The sequence below is a fragment of the Alexandromys fortis genome, unplaced genomic scaffold, assembly GCF_014885135.2.
Source record: "Alexandromys fortis isolate MF-2015 unplaced genomic scaffold, M_Fortis_MF-2015_v1.1 scaffold_93, whole genome shotgun sequence".
NCBI classification, from domain to species: domain Eukaryota; kingdom Metazoa; phylum Chordata; class Mammalia; order Rodentia; family Cricetidae; genus Alexandromys; species Alexandromys fortis.
The window spans coordinates 2,026,171-2,038,907 of NW_026067970.1; positions in this window are offsets into that span (position 1 = coordinate 2,026,171).

Sequence of the window (12,737 nt, forward strand, 5' to 3'; positions counted from 1 at the left end):
TTGCTTTTTGGGCTGACGAGGGAGGGGGATTTGATTGGGGGAGGGGGAGGGAAAGGGGAGGCGGCGGTGCGGAAGAGACAGAAATCTTTAATAAATAAATAAATTAATTTAAAATAAAATAAAATAAATATTCAGCCAAGATTTATACTCTCCATGTAAAAATAAACAATCATATCTATCTTGTGCAAATTTACTTTCATCTTTGATATAATGATAAAGTTATGTGAAAACCAAATGCTTTAAATTTCACTTTTAGTGCCTTTGTGTTTGCGTATGTGCAGGTGGCTGTGTGCATGCAAACACATGTACATATGTGAGCAGGTGCATGTGGAGGCCAGAGGACAACCCCAGGGATGAGACAGGATCTCATTGTCCTGGAGCTCAGGCCAAGCCAGGTCCTCCTGTCTCCATCTCCTTGGTGTGGGGATTACAAGTTGGCATCACCATGCCCAGCATTTTTTTTAATATAATGTAATTCTTTATTGATTCTTTGAGAATTTCACATCATGCACCCCAATCTCACTCACCTCCCAGTTTCTCCATATCCATTCCTCCCAGCAACATCACCTCTAAAACACCCCCCCACCTAAATTAATTAGAAGCAAAACAAACAAAAATCCCACCTCATCCCACCATCTTTCCTGCCTCTCCAACACCTCTTCAGACATGCTAGTGGCACTGGGGGTGAGGTGTGTCACACCTGTACCCTTTGTCCAATCAGCCCCACAGATGTTCATTATAATGAGTCTCTGGCCTGGTTCAAGGCCTCTGGCCTCTGGCACACCATCATCACTGGACCCTCACCACAACTCCTCTTGGATATCCTGATGATGCCTGGAGTCATAGAGCTCCTGCAGCTACAGAACCCGTCTCTTCACAGATGGGGTAGATGTTAGGGTGGATCAACCCAAAGCTTAGGATGTGGGCCTGGGTGTTAGCTGAACTGGTCAGTCAGGGCCACTGTGACTAACCCCCTCAGGCAATGGGTTGAGTCACCTCCCCTAGACCCATGCCAAGGGGGGCAGCTTTCCCATGCCTGTGGTAAGGGGTGGGGCCCTCTCTTCTGAGTACAAGTAGGATGCTCTCTCCCATGAGGGAGTGGGGCTGGCTCTCCTGTTATAGTGTCCAGCAAAGGGTGGACATGCCCAGCATTGTATGTGGTTTTTGAAGATGGAACTTAGGCCCTCATGCAAGACAAACCCTTTACCGACGGAGCCATCTGCCAAGCCCTAAATTAAATCGACAATTTACTATCAGTAAATTTTTAATTTGTATGTCTATCCTATATATCTATATACCCAAGGCCATATAATTTCTCAGGCAAGAAAGGGTCACAAGAAGAAAAGGTTTTAAAAGCCCTGTTGCCAAAAAGATGACTACAAACAATCATAGATGTGCCTTAGGAGCATCTATCTCCTTTTCTTTTGGGTAAATATATAAGACTTAAAGTTGCATATGGTATGCAACCAAGTGTGAAAGTTAATGCTAATTGTCACTTTGAGGAAATCTAAAACCACCCAGGAACAGGGCCTCTGAGCATGCCTATTGTATTAATTACATTAAGAATACCTGCTCAGAGAGGGTGGCACCATTCCCTAGATCCAGGACAGCGTGAAGAAAGCTAGCGGAGAGCAGGCATAATCCATTCGATGGTCTCGCTTGCTTACATGGATATGATGTGAACAGCTGTCTTGCCCTTGACGCTGGGACTTCCCTGTAGTGACAGACTGTCAACTGGAACTGAAAGTTAAAATAGCCCCACCCTAAGTTGCCTTTCCCAGAGTATTTTGTCAAAGCAATCAGCAAAGAAACAAAGGCACCAACTTCTGAGAAATCTGCAAACTCTTTTCCAAAGTGGTTGTACCATTTTATGCTCCCGTCTGCAGAGTCGGAGAATTCCGGTTCCTCCATCATCCTTACCAGCACTTGCTAAGATCAAGCTTTTAAGTATTGCTTCTCTAATAGGTTGTGATAGCATCTCATTGTGATTTTATTTTGTATTTCTTTGGTGACTAATGTTGCTGAGAACTTGTTTTCATGTGCTTACATGCTGATCCTGTTTTATGAAGTGCTCCTGTTCATCTTTGTGACGTGTCTGGTCAAATCTTTATTGGATTGTAATTTTTCTTATTGTTGAGTGTTCTTTATACTCTAGATATGTCCTTGATCTGATATATGCTTTGCAAATATTTTTTCCTCATTCATGGTTGAGTCCTAATACATAGATAATTTGTTCAAACACCTATGCATGTTGTTATACAGATTTTTCTTAAATGAGATTAACATTTAACCCATGGTGTCCTAGAAAAAGAGATCTGTAATGTAGGTGGGCCTCGTGCCATCAGTTGAAAGCTTCAGGAAAAGGGTAATCTCTCTGAGGAACAGAAGTTCTGCAGGAGGCTGACTACAGCTGTTAGACTCAATTGATGTGGGAGTGATTTCTTACTAATAAAGAAACTGCCTAGGCCCATTTGATAGGCCAACCCTTAGGTAGGCGGAGAAAGCAGAACAGGATGCTGGGAGAAAGAAGCTGAGTCGAGGAGTCGCCATGATTCTCCCGCTCCAGACAGATGCAGGTTAAGATCCTCCCTGGTAAGCCAGCTCGTGGGCTACACAGAATATTAGAAATGGGTTAGAACAATATGTAAGAGCTAGCCAATAAGAAGCTGGAACTAGCCGGGCCAGGCAGTGTTTGAAAGAATACAGTTTCCGTGTAATTATTTCGGGGCATAAGCTAGCCATGCGGGCGGCCAGGTGCCGGGGACGCAGCCCCGCCGCTCCTACTTCAACACTCAACAACCTCTGTAACAGTGTGAGTCCATTTCTTCAAGATCGCTCGGTCTCCCTCCTCCCACCACCCCACCCCCTCATTCCTGCATGTACTCGTGCATGAACATACGCATCCTGTTGGTTCTGTTTTCTTAGCACAGAGATGACTCCCCTGGGCAAACCTGCTTCCCTATCAAATAACTATTCATCAGATCTTATTTTAAAAATCTTCCCTCTTTGTTATTTCCCCCAACCCTAAACAGTTTTCTCATAAATGGAGCCCATCTAATCAGAGACTTTAGTTGATAGGCCTATCTCAAACCATTTGAACTCTGACTCCAAACTCTACCTTATTCTCTCCTGAGACCCCATCATGTCCCCATCAGTGTGATGCTTCCCCTTACTGGAGTAAATAACCAACTCATCTTTGTGAGGGATTCTGGCATCTCTTGGAAACATCAGCAGTGGATAACTAAGATGCACTCAGTAGGGATAAAATTAATGACGAAAGTTGGGGGTGTTACTAAAATCAGGAATGATGAGACCCAGATACCAGCAAGAGTGGGAAACTGTCAGGAGACATAGCGAACAGGGGGGAGAACAGCATCACCAGAAGCCAGTGTAGACAGGATCTAGAGCCACGGGTTGTCCAGTAGAGGTCACAGCTGTGGAGATGAGGTGCCAGCAGGAATTGGGGAGGGACTCTGCCTCCTGCCTCTTTCATCCTCCACTTGCCTGCTGGTCTGATTATACTTTTTGAGAGGAGCTGAAAAGGACAGCAAATTTTGAAGCACCACCAAACAAGAAGGGACCAAGCAATCCTTTTAAAAACTGTGAGCTGAGAAGCAAAGCCAAGGGAGTTGATTAGGTTTGGGGGTGATGTGTCCTCCCAGAATAAGTGTGAATAAACCGTGGGTCTGTGAGAAAACACACTGACTTTTGAATTTCACGCTGGTTCCCGCAAGCTACCTGGTTCCCATGCCTCCCTCCATGTCTTCATGTGGGAAATGGGGTTATTAGTCCATGTTTCTTTTGGCTGTTATTTTGCAACCATGTTTACCTTCTTGCATGTTCCAATGATCGTCCCCATTTCTCAGGGCTATGAGCCTGGTCCACATGCCCCAGAATCCCTCCTCCCCTTCCTTTTTCCTCCTCCCTCCTCCCCCCTCCATAGTTCTTGATAAAGAACACGGTCTGCCAATTACATGCCCTGTGTGAGCTCGGGATCTTCAGGCTTCAGCAGATGTGATGTTTCACAGCAAAGTTAAGCTTCCCCTCTCTGTTTACCAGCCTGGTGCTGTGGCCATGAACAACAATTTCCTATGACTCTTTTTTTCTCTTTTCCTGAAAATAGACTTTTTTTTCATACAATATATTTTGATTATGGTTTCCCTACCTCTGCCCGGCTCCTTTCCACCTACCCTCCCATCTGGATCCACAGCTTTTCTGTCTCTCCTTAAAAAACAAAAAGGCCTCTAAGGGATAATAATAAGATGATAAAACAACAACAAAACGGGAACAAATGAGAATAGGCAAAACCTCCAAACAAGAAAAAGAGCTGAAGAAAAAGCTCCAGAAATCCACAGAGACAGAGACACACATGTTCTTACAACACAGGTATTCCATAAATAAAAGCACAAAACTAGGAGTCATAGTATATATGCAAAGGACCTGGAAGGGTTTTATGAATGCCTTGACGTTACATCGCGAGAAAAAGACCCTCCAAAGATGCCATTGTGTGTGTTTTGTGTCGAGCTATGGAAAGTAGGTCTCACAGTTAGACTGCAGTGGCCAACCTGAGCAATGGTGGTCACCCCCCTGAGTTTTTCTCCTTTGGCCCTTTTTTAAAGAAGCAACTAATTGTTCTTATTAAATCCCCTTCTGCAAGAAACACCTACAATGGTTTCTGTCTTGCTGAGCGGCAGGTACTAGAGTGTAAGGCACATTCCCAAAGGGCACCACTTTGTAGAAAGGACCCTTGAGTGGATGGCACTTGGAAGTCCTTTGACACACGCTTGACTGTTTGTGCACAGTCTGCGGACCTGGAAACTTCAGAGCTCTCCAGAGCAACGGTCGTTAACAAATGTGGTAGTCATCGCGGTGAGGCTTTAATTTAGACATTTATTTAGTTAGAATAGGTTTTCTACCAAGTTAAGTATAGAATTAAAGAAAACATAAACTGAGGGGTCCGTGAGACGTCTCTGCAGGAAAAGCGCTCGCCATGAACGCTTGGTGGCCTGAGTTTGAGCCTTGGAAGTGGAAGGAGAAAAGTGACTCCCAGAGTTGTCCTCTGACCTCCACATACACACCAGGGCACACTCATGCCTCTCTCACACACATATCACACACATACACATCATACACACACATACACACACACATACACATCATATACACACACATCATATACACACATACACATCATATATATACACACACATACACATATATATACACACATACACATATATACACACATACACATCATATACACACACATCACACACATCATATACACACATACACATCATATATATACACACACATACACATATATACACACATACACATATATACACACATACACATATATACACACATACACATATATACACACACATACACATATATACACATATATACACACACATCACACACACGCATCACACACATACACACCATATGTATACACACACATACACATATATACACACACATCACACACACGCATCACACACATACACACCATATGTATACACACACACACAAGTTTAAAAACTTTCCCCTTTATGTTTATTTTTTGAACGTGAGTGTTTTGTCTGGATTTTTGTCTGAGGCCCAAAGAAGGTGTCAGGGTCCCTGGGACTGGAGTTCCAGATGTTTGCGAGCTGCAGTGTAGATGCTGAGAATCAAATCTAGGTTCTCTGGAAGAGCTGCCCGTGCTCTTAACTTCTGGGCCACATCTTCAGCCCCTACACACATAAAAAAATAATTAAGTATATAAGCTGAAGTAGAGGTCTTAGTGTAAGGGGTCAGCTCCTTGGAGTTGGCGCAGTACATACCAGACACAGAGAGGATGTATTACCCCAGAGCAAGCAAACAAGCAAGCAAGCAAGCAGGTGTCTTCTGAGGGAGTGGGTTTTTAAGGAGAAAAAGGAGGAGTCTGTGCTAGGGTGAGCGGGTAAATCGTGATTGGACAGATTAGCTAAATAATGAATTTTGATTGTTGGACCTTGGTGTTTTGTCTCAGGAATGAATCAGTGGCCAGATAAGAGAATGGACCTTGGGCTGGCTTTAGGAATGTAATCTAGTGGTTTTTAACAAGAGGGAGAAGGATAAAAGGCAAAACCTCTGAGTGCCGTGTTTGCCGTGCACGGGCCTGCTGGAGTCCTTCACTTAGCAAGAAGAGAAAAGCTTAGAAAAGCAAACACGGGGTTGTGGAGATGGCACGGTGGTAAAGATGCTTGCTGTTTGAACATGAAGACTTAAGTCCAGTCCCTAGCACTCTCACATAAAGTTAGGTGTGGAGGCACATGCCGGCACCCCCAGAGCCTGTGGAGGGGAGAGAGCAGAAACAGACAGATCCCAGGGGCTCACAGGCTGGTCAACCTAGCTGAAGTGGTAATGTCCAGGTCCAGCGAGAGACCCTGTCTCAGATGTAAATAAGGTGAGGAAGCCACTGAAGAAGACATTCTGATCTACACATGCTTCACATGCTTTCTCTCCTTTGCACATACGTGCACACACAGGCGCACACACACACACACACACCCAAGCACAAATAAATGCAAACAATACATTTAGGAACTCAGAGATATTTCCTTTTTCCAGGTGTCACTAATAGTCACTTCTCAAGACAGAACCCCGAATGGCCATGGAAATGCTGGTTCTGAGAGAACAAGTCATGGCTGAGGAGCAGAAAGTTCGGAGGAACTTGCATTGCTTCCCACTGGAGACAGCCATTCATGTATGCTAACATACGTAACATAACGTAAGCAGGTGGTTCCTGGCTTCCCTCAGACCAGCCTTGCTTGCTATGCCAGGGCTTTCCCCGCGGATTGTAGAAGACACACTGCCAACCCTCTCAGAGGAGGCTGATCTCTAAGGCAAGCTCCAGGGCTCTCCTGTGAGGGAGTCTCCCCTGGGGGACTCTCCTGTGGTGTCCCACAGTTTCCAGGTAGAGGAAGCCACAGACTCTGAGAGACTCAGAGGAAAGCCACCACCCACCCCAGGCACCCCAGAGTAGCTCGCTTTCCCACCTGAGATTTTCAAGGCCAAGTCCAGGTCTGACTCGCCTCCCACAGCTAATTAATCTTATCTCTCAGCTAATGAAACTGATTGCACGGCACTTTGTAAATATCCAAGGTACTCCCCAAAAGGTAAACACTGGTAATGGTCAAGATCAAAGTCTGAGGGATGGAGTACTGATATTATGGCCCCAGGGGCATGCCTGTCTGGGAAGAACAATAAGCACCGGCTGCCTTTGATCCCAGCATTCCCAACACTGGACAGTCGGTGGTCCCACACTGCCCTCAGAAGCCCACACTTCTTGATGCAACTACACCCTTCCCCATGACATTACCTCCCGTCTCCACACCACAAGCAAAATCACCAGTTACATAAGCGTAGCTCATGCCTACACCAAATGGCCTCTTTTCCTCAGCATCCTCTTTCTGCTTCTTCCTCTGCCTCTCAAGACCCTGCCCAGTCGTGATGCTCACCCCACCCACCCACCCACCCACCCAACCGCCCTAAGAACAAATAACAGTGAACACGCCTTGGATTCAGAGGAGCGCTAACGTACAATGGTTCAATGTCATGATTTCTCAGTCTGGCGGTGGTGTGGAAGGGGTAGCCATTCAGCAGGAACTGTGCTTTGAACTCTAATCGATCTTTATACTCCACGGCGCACTGTGCTGCTGATCGCTCAGGTTCAGTGGGCTAGGTATACTACATGCATTTCCTACCCATATTTTCCATTTACGAAGGCTCTCCCAAGCAGCAAGCCATCACAATGGAGGAGCATCTGTATCCATTAAGAATTTGAAACTTGCTGCCTCACTTCATCCTTGAAGCAACTCAATGAGGCAGGATTGTGCCTTGGTTTTCTGGGTGAGGAGAATGAGGCAAACGCTGCGTGGTTCTCCCCACTACGTGCATGGTTCAGTTCTCGGTTTGTATAGCTCATCTACGCCCCACAAGAAAGCATGGCTGATTTACTTCCGAAACAGCTGGGGGAAAGCTGTAAGATTTCTTGAACCAAGTAATCAGTACATTTGAAGTTCACTGTGATCCTCAGACTGTACCATCTGTGACATAAAATCCATCACAACCCATACGTACGTGAGAAGATGTTCCCCAGCACTAAAGCGAAGCCACCCTGCAGTACTGCCTCACAGCTATCTGGATGCATATTCTTTTCTGAGGAAAAGAAACAAGATAATTAACTTTGGTGAGACTATAGAGAAATGCAGGTCCTTGGGCATAAGGTGGCAGGATGTTAGCTGGTATAGGTTCTGGGGAGCAGTGTGGAAGCTTCTGGAAAAGTTAGTCCTGACAGCCATATAACCCAGCAGTGACCCTTCTGGAACAGAAAATGGACTCAAAGACGTATTAGTAATATGTGTCCATAGCAACACTATTCACAGTAACCAAAAGGTAGAGACTATGCAAATGTTAATGCATCAATGAGACAAAGTGCATACGTCAAAAAAACAAATAAGCTATTTGCCTTTTCAAAGAAGAGATGCTGATATACACTACACCAAGGTGAACCGTGAGGATGTCATGAACACAGTAGTATGTCAAGATGCTGACACACACTACACAGAGGTGAACCGCTAGGATGTCATGAACACAGTAGTAAGTCAACCACAAAAGAGTAAATACAATATGATTCTGTTTATATGTGAAAGCTGGACTCACAGAGCCACAAAATGGTGATTGTAAGAGGCTAAGGTAAAGGAGCCTTGGAGTGTTAGTGTGCAATAGCCAAGCTTTGCTCTGGGAAGATGGAGGCAGATAGTTGCCCAACAGCGTACATGGACTTAATGCCTCTGAACTGTACAAGTAGAAATGTAGGCAGGAGTGAAGCCGGAGGCCAATATCCTAGGTGAAAACAGGCATACAAAGTCTTTTTGTTTGTTTGTTTTTGTTTTTCGAGACAGGATCTCTCTGTGTGGCCCTGGTTGTCCTGGAAGGAACTCATTCTGTAGACCAGAACGGCCTCTAACTCAGGGAGCCACCTGCCTCTACCTCCTGAGTGCTGGGATTTAAGCTATACACCACCACACCCGGCTGGTAGTTTATAAATTCTTAACAAAAATCCCTGCAGTTGAATCCAAACACAAACTAAGAAAGGTTGCTTTCCGGGGACTCAAGGATAGTTTGCCATTCACAAATTAATAAACACATTATACTAGATCAACAACAAAACATACGCTCATCTCAATAGATGCAGAAAATGCAGGTGATAAAATTCAAGATCTCATCATGATTAAAAGAAAACAACTTAATATCAGTTAGATAGAAATGCATCATGCCGGGCCGAGTTCCCAAAGTCCACTTGAAGAGTGGCAGGAGTGAAAATATGAGCAAAGAGGTCAAGACCATGATGGGGACACCCACTGAAACAGCTTACCAGAGCTAGTGGGAGCTGAGCAACTCCAGCAGGACAGGGAAGGAACCAGCATAGGACTAAGCTAGTCCCTGTGAATGTGGGTGACAGCTGTATGACTGGTACAGACTGCAGGGCCACAGGCAGTGGCACCAGGATTTGTTCCTGCTGCTTGTACTGGCTATTTGGAACCCATTCTCTTTGGATGGATGCCTTGCTCAGCCTGGATCTAGTGGGGAGGGCCTTGGTCCTTCCTCAGAGCAATGTGCCTTGCCCTCTCGGAGAGTGGATGGGGTGTGGTAGGGGGAAGGTGAAGGGGATGGGGATGGGAGGAGGGGAGGGAGTGGGAACTGGGATTGGTATGTAATATGATAAAAGGTAGTTTGTTTTCTTAAAAAAAAATAAAATAAGTGAAAAAAAAAAAGAAAACAGAGAGATTAAAAAAGAAAAGAAAAATGCATTGTGCCTCACATGGCAAAGGCTACATACTAACAAGCCAGAAGCCCACACTGTAGGGGAATGGAGGAAAGACGAAAACTTTGGAACAGGACAGCAGTACTAAACGTCTTAGCCTGATTCGTCAGGCAAGGGACAGAAAAGGGGCATCCATATTGGAAAACAGCAAGTCAGACTGTCATGTCTGCTAGTGGCATGACCAGGTATAGATTTTTAAAAAGAACAAAGACTCTAGAAAAGAAAAAAAAAAAAACCTTATTGGATAAAAAATCAGTAAAGTTGCTATTCCATAGTTGTGAAATATCTAAATTAATAGTAGAGCAGCTTGGAATGAATTCAGCCAAAGAGGAGAGACGCCTCTACCATTAAACTGCAAATGTTGATTAACTAAACGGACAAAGAAAAAAATGAAATCGATGCTGTGGAAATGTCTATGTGATCCAAGGAATCCAAGACGGGATGAGGTCCTGATCAAGATGCTAACACCGCTCGTCAGAGAACAGCAACAACTAAGTTCCTAATGTGTAATCTTTGAGAATTTCGAACACTGTCCCTTGATCCCCCCCCCCAGTTCTGCCAGATCAGCACCTTCTTCCTACCCGCACCCCACCATCCTCTGTTTCTTCACGAGAGTTTTTCTCGGACCAGATGCCCTAGCTCCTCTGACCTTGACCATCTTTACCACTGGACGACAAAGCTAACCAAAACAGATGCTGTGGGCAGAAAACCTACCTGGGGACCCAGTGGGCAGAAGGGAGAAGCCAGGAGCAAACTCAGACTTAGAACCAGAGAATATTCAGAAAGGTGTCCCAGACAGTGGAGAAAACACATCAGTCAATAAATGGTGTAGGGTAATGTACATGTCTTCATGCAGAAGAATGAAGCTAGACCCCTACTGTACACTAGTTACAAAAATACAGAACAGTAAGGACTAAAATGTTATGCCTGAGACTATGAAACCACAGGAAGAAAACAGAGAAGGATTCAGAGTGGGCTAGTGTAACACGCTTTCTCGTCGGACTACCTTCGGATCACCAGCTCCCAAATGACGACGTGGAGACTTAAGAATTATGAAAGCGTGGCCTTTAGTTTAGGCTTCTTTCTAACTAACTCTTATAACTTAATTAATCCATATTTCTTATTGTACATTCTGCCATGTGACTCGGTGATCCCTCTTTAGGACGGCAAGTCAGATTTGCTCTGAGTCTCTGGCAAAATCTATGCACCTACATTCCTCCTCCTCTTCTCTCTCCCCAGAAACCCTGCCTATCCTCTCCTGCCTAGCTATTGGCCATTTAGCTCTTTATTAAACCAATCAAAAGGTGCCTTAGGCAGAGACAACATTTTTACAGTGCGCACAAATATTCCACACCAGGCAGGCCTTTTTTGAACAAGATTCTAAAAACAACAAGAAATAAAGCAAAGTAGACCGAAGGGGTTGTGTTAAGTCCCAAGCCTCTGTGCTGCAAAGCAAACAGTCAACACAGCAGAAAGGCAGCTTCCAGGTAGGACAAAGACTTGCAAAGCGCACATCCAACAAGCAGCTAATGTCACATATAAGTACTCTGCCATCTCAGTAGCAAGGGATCAATCAATGAATAAAGAAACAAATAACCTGTCTGTAAAAAAGCGGGCAGTAGGCTTCTCAGACAGTTCTCAAAAGGAGACGAACAAATAGCCACCCGGTACATTTAAAAAAAAAAAAAACGCTCCATATCACCAACCATCACAGAAATGCAAATCAAAGCCACAGGGAGATAGCATCTCACTCCAGTCAGAAAGGCTGTTATCAAAAGGACAAAAGATAGCCACTGAGGGGGGAGCTGAGAAGGGCACCTTCGCGTCCTGTTTGTAAATAGGAGCATAAGCACAGCCATTATGATGCCGGCATGGCAGTCTGTCAACACACTCAAAATACAGCTGTGATCTACCGGTCCACTGCTGGGTACGGACCCAAAGGAAGTAAAAACAACGTATCAATGAAATGTGTTAATCCTCTTCTTAGCGCAGCACTGGTCACCGCAGTGGAAATCACTGGCAAACAGTTAACGAATGCACGCTATCTATAAACAACAGAGTATTAGGCCGTCAAAAGAATGAAATCCTGTCACCTGTGACAGCATGTATGATAACAGAAATCAATATGCTAAACGGAATAAGCCAGGCACAGCAAGATAAGAACTGCACATGTGGACTTCTTAAAAGCCAGTCTTGTGGAAATCTGAGAAAAGAATGGTAGTTGCCCAGACACGAGGGAGACTCGTTAATGGGTGTTAGTTAGATAGGGGCAGGAAGTGAGCTGCTGCAGAGGAGGGTGGCCACCCATAACAATTGCATACCAGCTATTCCAAAAGTGATACCTCAACGACATGGCCGCCTAAACATGACCTGAATAAGTACAACTCCAACAGACAGACTAACAGGGAAGGGTACAGTCTCACAGGGCCCCAACCCTAGGAAAGGGAGGGGCTGCAGGTAGCTAAGGAACACTGAGATGGGAGAAGCGGTGTTCTGCAGGGACAAGCCCATCTGACTGATTATCCAATACCAGTGGTCAGTGCTGAGATCACATACTACAAACAACACGAAATGGACTCAGCAGATTCTATTTAGATGTGGGTATTTCTATGTATATGTAATAATAACAATTACAGAAAAAGAGGGAGAAGGGTGGGTATGTGGGAGGGATCAAATGGGATAAAGGGAAGGGGAAATAATGCAATTATTTTTTAATTAAAAAATGTTTAGCTGGGTGGCAGCTGTGCACACCTTTAATCCTAGCACTTTGGAGGCAGAGGCAGGCAGGTGGATCTCTGTGAGTTCGAGGCCAGTCTGGTCTTCAGAGTGAGTTCCAGGACAACCAGAGCTATACAGAGGAACCCTGTCTCAAAAAACT